Source organism: Planococcus citri, chromosome 5, assembly GCF_950023065.1.
Source record: "Planococcus citri chromosome 5, ihPlaCitr1.1, whole genome shotgun sequence".
In the NCBI taxonomy this organism is placed as follows: domain Eukaryota; kingdom Metazoa; phylum Arthropoda; class Insecta; order Hemiptera; family Pseudococcidae; genus Planococcus; species Planococcus citri.
Window position 1 is genome coordinate 7,888,707 of NC_088681.1, and position 11,493 is coordinate 7,900,199.

General features: G+C 33.3%; 1 long non-coding RNA gene across 2 annotated transcripts; it reads right to left on the minus strand.

Annotated features, from left to right (window-relative positions):
• Positions 1–360: 360 nt before the first annotated feature.
• On the minus strand, positions 361–11,175 carry LOC135848004 (uncharacterized). Of its 2 annotated transcripts, XR_010559293.1 has the most exons (7): positions 10,957–11,175; positions 10,795–10,815; positions 2,041–2,070; positions 1,902–1,943; positions 1,763–1,786; positions 687–764; positions 361–590 (listed from the first exon to the last, which is right to left on the minus strand). It is a non-coding gene; the product is annotated as an uncharacterized LOC135848004 (long non-coding RNA). The 2 variants fall into 2 exon arrangements; XR_010559294.1 differs by lacking the exons at positions 10,795–10,815; positions 10,957–11,175 and adding an exon at positions 4,142–4,400.
• Positions 11,176–11,493: the final 318 nt, after the last annotated feature.

The window sequence follows — 11,493 nt, forward strand, 5'->3', positions numbered from 1 at the left end:
GTTTCAACCCATTTCAACTCTATTAAGCAAATTTCTCTATTAACCGACAACACATTAAGCGGAACTCACTGTATTTGAAAAACGAATCTGGACGTGCGATAAATCGAATGGTATGTTTTCAATGTCGCTGAATACGAATATGAACTTATCTGCTAGGCTCAACCCTCAAAGCCCCTCTGTGCCCCAAAAATGGGAGACAAAATTTTGAAAAATCGAGAAAAGTCGAGTGATATATCGAATGGTATGTTTTCGAGGTCGATGAGTTCGAGTATGAATTTATTTTTTGGGTCCAACCCCTCAGTGTCCCTCTGTGCTTTAAAAGATGCTGAATGCAAAGACAAAATACTGGTTTGCAAACTGTTTTGTAACAATGAATCAGATTATGTATTTTTAATGCTATATCTTACAAGTCAGTGCATAATTGAAAAGCGTATAACAACGACCACACTAATTATTCCATTTTGTAATGGTCAATTATTATTAGGAAATGGGAAAAAATCATAGATACTTAGTATTTACATGGCCTTATTTTATAAATAACATTTTGAATTCAAATAATGTCACTGGTTGCATATCTTCATCCTGCTTCTCTAAAAAATGCATATGAAAAAATTCATGTTGGTAATTCATAACATCAGGAAAAATGATGGACCTAAATTAGTTTCTAGAAAAATGATAATTCTTACATCGATCCTTCTCATCATGGAAGTGATCATCTCATTAACTCTCATCTTCTGATTCGCTGTCATATATGTCAAATTCCCCTGAAAACATTTTTCAAGCAACAAATTTCAATTACCCATTAGGTAAGTAACTATGCTTATAATTTTGAGGATTATAGAACTTTTTGGATAAGTGAAAATAAAACTCTTGATGTAAAAATGAATCATACATCAAAGCAGTTTTTTATGTCTACATAAGTAGGTAGGTAGGTACCTATGCTTTGTAAGTAAGGATAAGAGTACATTTCTCTGCAATTTCGCTCAGATAATTTTTTTGTAGGACGCTTCATCGTTTTATATACCTTTATATCAGTTTTATAATAAAACGTTCCGACTCGAAACGTTCTCCAAACATCGAAGTTTTTCTGCTTTAGAACTTATTTTTCAAGGTATTCTTAGCCTATATGCTAAACAAAGGAACGATACTCATCCAATCTTTAAAATGAGGTACCATTCATTCATTATCTTTGACTATATATACATGGACTGCTATCTTCATTGTCGCCGATGAAGCCGAAGTAATGGAGGTACTTAATCGGGAGCATCGGGAATTTTCATGCGCGCGCAGGAATCCGAACCGCGCTCACACCTTCCAATCACCAGCGACGGACACCCTCCTACGTTCCAACAACCGCACTGCTCGTTGCAACGAAATCTCGCGCATGCTCAGAGCCCATGTCCCGATTAAGTACCTCCATTGCTTTGGCTTCACGATTCCCGTTCAACAACAATAGGAGATAGCAGTCCATGTATATATAGTCAAAGTTCATTATAGGTATTTACTTACTCTACATTTATAGGTATTACAATTTTATGAAAATAATGAATGAAGTTTAAAAAAAAAATCAGTCTCCTGTAAAAGTTCACTTTTTTGAGACGTAACCACCTCACTCCGAAATTGTGTTATCCAGATATCTATGTAATATTGTAAGAATTTTGGATTTGGGTTGGAAGAACGGGGCACTTTTCGGTGTAAGTAAGTATAGATAGGTACTTAGGTAGGTACTAGGTATCTATTAAAATAAATGCAAACATCTTACTTTCATTTCCTGTAAAATGATCTCCTACAAACATAAAATGTGCATATTAGATAGCGCTTCTAAAGTAATGGATAGGATGAAGAATTTCCTAATTAAGTATAGATATAGAGATAGAATAATATGAATCTGAATTGTATACTTGGGGATGCTGGCGCTGGAACTCCAGCTAAGCTGTCAACAGCTGAAAACATGAACAGTTATCATAATTTTATGGATATGTCCTTAGAAGGTTAGATTAACAAAATAGATTATTTTCCTTTCTCACATCGGATACTCACAAGAATCTTCACCACTAGGGCCAACAACGTCTTCGGATTCACCATTAACATGAAAAAATAACATCTATGAGTAAGTAACATCTTTTACTGAGATATCAAATCATCATTCTATCTTGATTATTTGTTTTTATTCTCTTTATTCTACCCAAGCTATAATTGTTGCATAAATTGTAACCTATTCATTTTATTAGTATTATTATTTTTTTTCCTTTCTTTCCAACATTTTCAATGTTCACGTAATATGTTGTTTATATTGTCGAATTTATAAGGTTTTTTTCCCTTCTGGGTTTTCTCCTAGCATTTATTTGTATTTATCATTGCATTTTGTATTATCAATATGCTAAGTTGTTTAGTTGCTTATAAACCCCTCCGGTAAAGTGATTGTTCATCAAATATTGAATACCTAATATAGGTAACATTTAAATAATAATAATAATAATAATAAAAAAAAAAAAAAAAAAAAAGGTAGGTCCTACTATGTTACCTAAATTTTAAGTAAACGAGTAAAATTTCTTCAATTTATGAAAATTATTATTTGAAGTTTATGTACTTATTGTAATCTCTAGAAACGAGGACGTTCAATTTAAAAATTTTACAGTTTGTGTTCAATGTACATACGAGGTGTGGCAATTAAATAATGAGACTTGTGCCATAGATGAATCACGAAGTTGACATAGGCCTTACACTAGAACAACGAACAAGGTCTCATTGCAAAGAAGAGTGGATTCTCTGGTACTGTTCAAAATTTAAAGTCGGTTGGGTGAATTTTGCTTGTTTTACAGCTGTTTGAACTTCGAGGTGAACAACTTTCAAACTCGCGTCACAAATCTTTAAAAGGAGTGACTTAAGGAGGACCCTTGACGCACAAAGACCCGACTTTGAGTTGGGTGAGAGGGAAATGTCTGGAAAAGCTAAAAATTGTGTTTAAAAAAGGTCAGAGAATGTTTAAGGAAAATCAAGTGATCAAAACCTCACCAAAAGCAGGCTATGGAAAACTAGTTGCCAAGTGGCTGTGAGGAAAATATGTCCTCTGAGGTGAGTAAAAAATAATGTTCAAAGGAGATTGCCTTCATACGTCTTTATGCAGTCATTCTTCAACTCAATGCACCATAGGTATTTTATTCTCAATGTCCCCCTTCAGAAAACGGTTTTGCTTCTCTTAGAGGTGACTTCCTCAAAATTTGATTGGAGCCGAGGCTCTTCGGTTGTACCTACTCAATAATGCAATGGATGTTGATTCTCAGATAAAAACCATCAGAGAACGAAGTAAAGGTCACTAGGAATCAAATCTGGGGTGTAGAAATGGCGAGGAGACGTTAAGATGTCTTGAGGTGAGGTGGTAAAATTCCTCTGAGAAGTAATTTGCAACACTCAATCACTCATTTTCGTGATGCGACTTCAAAAGTTGTTCACTTTAAAGAGCCATATAGGTAAAACATGCAAAATTCACTCAATTGAGCCATTTTTTGTCAAAAATCATACAGTGTTTCATTTTCTGAAACCATTACGGTCATTGAATCCTGAGGGTCGAATCCTAATCATCACCGATTAATTTTGTAGATATTCTGACTTTACCCAAATTGGGGTAAGTCAGAACATTTCACATTATTTTCATTCCACTGAGGCCTTATGAGAACCTACATAATAAATTTGAGACACATTGGTTCATTAGTAGCCTAGTAGGAGAGTATAACAGCTGATTAAAGTTGAAATAGTGAAAACCCAAAAGTTTATTACCGTATTTCACCATAATTTACCAAAAAGCCAAATTTACACTTTTTTTCCATCTTTCCTTCATAAATTTCCAAATTTCCATGGAAATTTATGATTTGAAAGTTACCAAAAATTTTCACCATAAATTTCCAAAAAATGCCCATGGAAAATTTTCTTTAATCTTTAATTACACCTAAAACAGATGAAAATTTACTTCAGAGTTCAGAGGCAGGTCGGAAGTTCAGAACTTCGAAGTCAAACTACAAAAAATAACTCTTCATATTCAAATTAGTAAAATACCATAAATACCGTAAAATACCATAAATACCGTAAAATACCATATTTTACCAGCGAATAAATTACAGTAATTTAACAGCCCTGGACTTACCCCATGCACCTGTATATTTTTGACAGTATGCAGTCATTTTTACAGGGGTGCTAACTGTAACCTCAAAAAACCGAAAACCGTAACTGAAACCCAAACAAGAACCTAATTTTAGCCATTTTCAAACCATAACTGAAAACAAAAACCGAAATTTCATAAGTTTTTTAAAAACCCTAAAAAACCATAACAATAATAATGAAGCAGAGTGAGTGAAACCGAAACCTAAACCGATATAATTTATTTCGGTTTTTTTCGGTTTTCGGTTTGGGTTTTTTCAGTTTTTTCAATTTTTTTGGGGGGATTTTTTCACATTTTCGACTTTTGAGACTCGAAATCCGGGGAAATTGATAAATTTAATGCACCTATCAAATTGGGTCCTTGGCTGTTGTTGTTGACTTGTTGCTTTTTGGGTTGTAAATCGCTTTGTGTTTTGAGATTGAGAAATTTAATTTTGAAGAAATTTTTAAAAAATACGTAAACCGAAAAAAACCGAAAACCAAAACCAAAACCGAAATTTTTGTAAATAAAACCGAAACCCAAACCGAAACTGAAATTTTGAATTTTAAAACCAAAACCGAAACAAAAACCGAAAAATGTCAACGAAAAAATTGGAGTGAAACCGTAACCTTAATAAAAATAATTAAGGTTAGCACCCCTGCATTTTTATGCTCACACATTCCAATTTTTACTTTTTATGATAAGTTCGCGGAGGTTATAGTATTGTGATGCACGTATATTTTGCTGTGTTCATGGCAGCACATATGCATAAGAAACGATTTACAATTTACCTATTCGAGTGTTTTTATTTGTAAACAATTAAAATACTGCGCGTCGGGAATGTAAATAGTGAATGTGAACTATGATGGGTATGAACAATGGCGATCCCACATACAACCAGCTAACAGCTATGTACAGTGACATTGTGAAACAGAATAAACTTCAACAAAAACAGATAGAAGAACAGCAGAGGCAAATCAACCACTTACAAGAAGTAGTAGCTCACTATCAAGCCAAGTCAAAAGAGGATGAAAACCATCTCAGCGAACAAACATCATTAATAGACGAGTCAGAGGAAAATCATAGCAATATGACAATAGACAGCATTAAATCTATCCAGTCAAAAGAAACTTACAGTGAAAAACTCAAAAAGAAACGTATTCCACCTATTTACGTAAGTGGAATTAAAAATATTACTGAATTTACTGCAATGTTGGAAAGCATGGAAGAGTGTGAAACCCCTACAATGTAAACCCTCTCTAATGGAGATGTTAAAATAGCATGCTCAAATGAGCAAAACTTTAGAGCAGTGTATAGGGCACTGGAGGCTATAAGGAAGAATCCTAGTCACAAAATGTATGGAATTGGGCACCATACATATCAGTTGAAACAAGATAAACCCTATCAGGTAGTTATAAGAGGGCTACACCCCTCCACTTCACCCGATGATATCAAATTAGAATTGATTAAGATCGGACATGAAGCCATTAATGTCACCAATGTAATTATTAAAAAAACAGAGGTGAAAAAAGATGTATCTGGAGAAATTGTGAGTAAGAAATCATATAAGGTGGCATTAGCACTCTTTTATGTATATCTCAGCCCAAAAGAAAACAACAAGACCATTTATGAAATGGGGTTCTTGTTGCACACTAAAGTAAAGGTAGAACCTTCAGCAAAAAAGAGGGAGCTACCTCAATGTAAAAACTGCCAGCAGGTTGGTCATACCAAAACATACTGTGCAAGGAAACCCAAATGCGTTAAGTGTGGATTAGACCACGAAACAAAGCAATGTAGGAAGAAGAAAGAAGACCCAGCCAAGTGTGCCAATTGTGATGGTGATCATACAGCCAACTGGAGAGGGTGTCCAGTATATCAAGCAAAAATTGCTGCTATATCTAAACCAAAGATGACAGTAATTGATCGTGTCAAGCAAAGGACCACTCAAAGCCAGGAGCAGATAACAACTCAGAAACCTGAACAAGCCAAAATTGTCAAAAGAAACCTTCCAAAGAATAACACGGATGAATCGGATGAACCAGTGGAACTAGAAGAGCAGGCGAGCTTAAAAGACATTTGGGAACTGCTTAAAAAAATGGATAAAAGAATTTCTCAAGTTGAAAACACACAAAACAAGATCAAAGCAAAGAAACATCCATCAGTTAAAACCTCACGACTTAGTCATAGATATTATAAAAAATAAATAGAGTACTCTCACTGGAGAGATACTTTATAAAATAGCAGAGTATACTCTCACTGGAGGGAACCCTGCACATGTCATGTAACTAACTTGTTCAAAGTCAGAAATATTACTTATTTAAGGTCTCCTTAAGATTGTAATAAACCTTGTTAAAAAAAAAAAAAAAAACTTTTTATGATAGGTACTTCATGTAACGTTCACCAATTTTATCTTCACTTTAATGATATTTGACCACTATATTGATAATTTTAAAGAATGTATGCAATTTCCACCAAATTTTTTAAAAATCCTATAAGATGTTCCATTCAATTTTACTATTATTTTCAATTTTTTTTATGCCACTTTATAGTCTACAATCCACGGAGCAAAAAGTACGTTGGAAAGCGATTTTAGTGAAATTTTTTGATTACCAAAAAAATCATCCGGCTAAATGTAGTTGGGACCCCCAAAAACCCGAAATGCATGATTTCAATATTTCAAACTTGCACAATAGGGGGCTGGAGCCTCAAAGGGGTGTATTTATGAATGTGGTCGGTACAGAAAAAATGAAATGTAGTTGGGAAGAGTACTATCACCAGATACCAAATATGTGTTTTTTTCTGTTGGTCATTTGCACTAACGGATTTTATTGCACTTTGAATGCAGTTTTATGCATTTTTTATGGGTAAATCGTTCTATAATCATAAGTACGAGCGGCAACAGAAAGATTTTTGCGAAATTAGTTCGACAAGATTATTTCAGACCGAACTGAAAAAAAAACGGCTGAAAAATATCTGCACAATGACGAGTGATGGCGCAGAGAAGTGGTTGGAGGATACCCCCACTCCAAAATTTAGTTTGACATTTTTCCCCTCAAAGTACTCGTGCGACCTATCAAAATGTATTAAAATTTCGCGTAGAATACGATTATACCATTAATTTTGAATTTCAACCCTTCTGTGCCCCTCTCCCCGCCCTAAATTGTAGTTTGACAATTTTTTTTATGAATATTCCCATGCGACCTATTAAAATGCGCTAAAATTTCGCGTAGAATGCGATTATATCATCAATTTTGAATTTCAGCCCTTCTGTGATCCTCTCCCCTGCCCCAAATTGTAGTTTGACAATTTTTTTATGAATATTCCCATGCAGCCTATCAAAATGCGCCAAAATTTCGCATCGAATCCGAATATACCATTAATTTTGAATTTCAACCCTTGTGTGCCCCCTCCCCTCACTCTACACTGTACTTCGACAACATTTTCGTGAATACTCACATGCGACATATTAAAATGCACTAAACTTTTACGTAGATTCTGAAATCTGAATAGTTTCATCATTTTTTTTGGCAGTTTTCAAATTATGATAATGCAATATTATTGGCCGAAAATTTTGAAAAAGAAGAGGGAAACGGACACATCTTGAAGAGTTCAACGAAATACGAAAATAAAGCAGTAGAATCGAATGAATCAATTTATAGCAATTTCTACGATGAAGCACATAATCAATGAAAAATGATTGAAAATTGCACGATTCGAATCACTTTTTTTGAGCAGTGATTCGTGATTCGAATTATGGTCTTATCATATACTTAAGTAAACAACTTTGGAAGAATACATGACGTTTGAAAAATAGATGCGTTATGTACATACCTAAATCGCAAATTCGCGAGTGTTGTAATTTTAATACGTCATTTTTTAGTAGGTACATGCATATACGGTCGGTGTATTGGAAACCGACGAGTTGTATGTAGTAAATTTTTTTATGTGAAAATTGCGTTTTTTCAAAAGTTCGTTTTATAGAATCACCCGCTTAATACATAGAATCACGTTATTCACGTTTGCCTCAGACAAACGCGATCACAATAGGCGAGGCCGACTTTACAACAAAGCCATGCTGGTTTGCTGTTATGAAATTATGCCATATATACATAAATTGAAGACGTCATAACAAAAAGGGGTATATATGTACAGAGTGGCCCAAAAGTCATGTATCCCGATTTTCACGTTTTAGTTTTTCTTTGAAAAATCAAAAACTAAGCATCCTAGAAAAAAACTAACAACATCATGTCGATTCGAAATTTAATTCTCTACAACTTTGGAGTTATGAAATTTTTTTTTGGACGCTTTCTCTCGCCTCCAGATCGATTTTTGTGACTTGATGATTTTCATGAAAAAATTTTCAAAAGTTCATTTCTAAGAGTTTTAGTTTTTCTTTAAAAAATCAAAAACCAAGCATCCTAGAAAAAAACCAACGACATCATGTCGATTGAAAATTTAATTCTCTACAACTTTGTTTTTATGAAATTTTTTTTGGACGCTTCCTTTCGCCTCCAGATCAATTTTTATGAAGCTCAGTTGGCAAATTTTTCGAAAATTTTAGTTTTTTGTAAAAAAAAATAAAAAACCAAGCATCCTAGAAAAAAATTAACGACATTGTGTCGATTCGAAATTCAATTCTCTACAATTTTCTTCCACGTAATTTTTTCGTAGGATGCTTCTTCTCATCTCCAGATCAATTTTAATGAAACTTAGCTTGCAAATTTTTCGAAAATTTTAGTTTTCTGTAAAAAAAAATCAAAAACTAAGCATCCTAGAAAAAAACTAACGACATTATGTTGATTGGAAATTTGATTCTCAACAACTTTGTTAATATGAAATTTTTTTGGACGCTTCCTCTCGCCTCCAGATCGATTTTTGTGACTTGATGATTTTCATGAAAAAATTTTCAAAAGTTCATTTCTAAGAGTTTTAGTTTTTCTTTAAAAAATCAAAAACTAAGCATCCTAGAAAAAAACCAACGACATTATGTCGATTGGAAATTTAATTCTCTACAACTTTGTTAATATGAAATTTTTTTTGGACGCTTCCTTTCACTTACTGATCGATTTTAATGAAAGTCAGTTTGCAAATTTTTCAAAAAATCATCTCCAAAAGTTTTAGACCCTAAGTTTTTTGAAAAAATAATGGTCAAATAAAAACATGAATCCTGAATTCGGTTTGTACGGCTCAAATTATTTCCATCTAGACACTTTTCGCGATAATTTCGGGTGAAATTTGAAACATTCAAGTTTTTTACCTACCTACAAGTAAAAGACTCATTTCACAAACAACCTGAGTATCACATCTAGGTTTGATGTGATATGTGATCGTGAAGAACTGAATAACATTCGAATGATAACGAACGATTCTTCCCTGCATTGAAGCAGGGGGTGCTCAATTTGAGCACCTTTTGTGATCGTTTATTTTCTTTTTTACCATTTTTTTTACCATTGTTATAATTTTTTAAAAAATTTTAGATTTAGATTTTACATTTTTGGCAAATTGCCAAATGGAAATAAAAAAGTAAAAAAATTGAATTTTTCGAAAGTTCATTTCGAAATTTCCAATTGCTAGAATGTCATTAGTTTTTTTCTGGAATGCTTAGTTTTTAATTTTTGTCAAAAAACTAAGAGTCTAAAATTTTTTGAGATAAACTTTTGAAAAATTTGCAAACTGACTTTCATTAAAATCGATCTGGAGGTGAAAGGAAGTACTATCCTACGAAAAAATTACATAGAGGAAAATTGTAGAGAATTAAATTTCGAATCGACATAATGTCGTTAGTTTTTTTCTAGAATGCTTAGTTTTTGATTTTTTCAAGAAAAACTAAAACGTGAAAATCGGGATACTGACTTTTGGGCCACTCTGTATGACACATATGTCCTTTTTGAGACGAATCCATATTGTTATTCTTCAGATCTTCCTCTATCATATGAGACCACCCCCACTTCACAAAGTCGAAAAATCAGTGAGATATCGCCATTTTAAAACTGCGAAGTCGATTAAAAATTTACTTTTTCAGAGATAATGGGTTACTCATGGTCGATTTTGTGTTATCAACCATTATTTACCTGGTTTAAATCCAAAATTTGCTCAAAAACATTTTTAAATAAAAAAAAAAAATTGGCCAATTTTTCGCTTCAAAAAGGACATATAATTCGAAATGTTTGAGCGCTTACCGCTAACACACAGTTTCCTCCAGACTGATGGTGCATAGCATTTCATATAGTTAGATAGTGGGAAAATAAGATAAAATCGTCACCATGTTCAAATATGCACATTTCTAAACTTTACAAGCACTCAAACTTTCAAACAGTTTTTTCTCAAAATACAACTTTCACACATATGTATATCCTTTTTGCTATGACATGACGTCTTCAATTACAATAATCTCAAATACCTAGTTTTACGGGGATAGGAATTAATGAGATTGGCCTATAGTTGGTAACTTTTCCTAGTGCCTCTTTCATTGGAACAGGAATAACTTTTGAGCATTTCTATTCATTTAGTAGACAAAAGATAGTGCATTAAGTATCTGGTTGATTTTTTGGGCAATGTTCAGAATAAATTTTCTGATGGATATGTCTGGTTAAAGCGTAAAATACATTTAAATTGAAAGTTCTGAAAGCTTTACTAGGTAGGTACTAGTTATTACTTACCTTTAACAGCGAATTGTAACACTGAAATTAACAAATTGGCACGATTAATAAAATTATTAATTGATAGTTAGGTAGGTACTTCAGTAGGGAAAAAAGTGAGGGTAATCTTGCAATATGTATTAGCAAAAACGTCAATTACAGTGAAGTTGAGCATCTACTTACCCACAACCAATAAAATGAAGAAATAGGTCTTGGTGGCAAACATTTCACAAAGAACTTTCAGATCGTTTAATCGAGAAAAAAATATCGAAATATTTCGATTTGAATAGGTAATGCTTCTGATTTGTATGGTATGTTGCACGTACCTCCGTATAAAATCAACTCGTTGATTATTACAACTAAACGTCGGGATAGTTCGTTTCGTTCTCAATGTTCTCAGTAGGTTTGTATACCTACTTATAAATCGGTACTGATTTTGCGATTTCAGTTTTGCGTCAAAATCGTTCTAGAAAAATAATCCGAAAAAACAAGGTTATAGGCAAACCGTATAGTTTACTTTACCGTGTCATTCGGTGAATTATGTCTCAAGTTTGATTAAATATTTCACGATCGTGAAGTGACGATGAGACATTGAAATATGGTAGCAGAACCTTACGAATACATTTGCTATTTGCTCAAGGAATATCAACGTAAAAACACGTGTTCGATATTTTTCTGTTCTTGTGTAGGTACCTATAGGTACAATGCATACATCCAAAG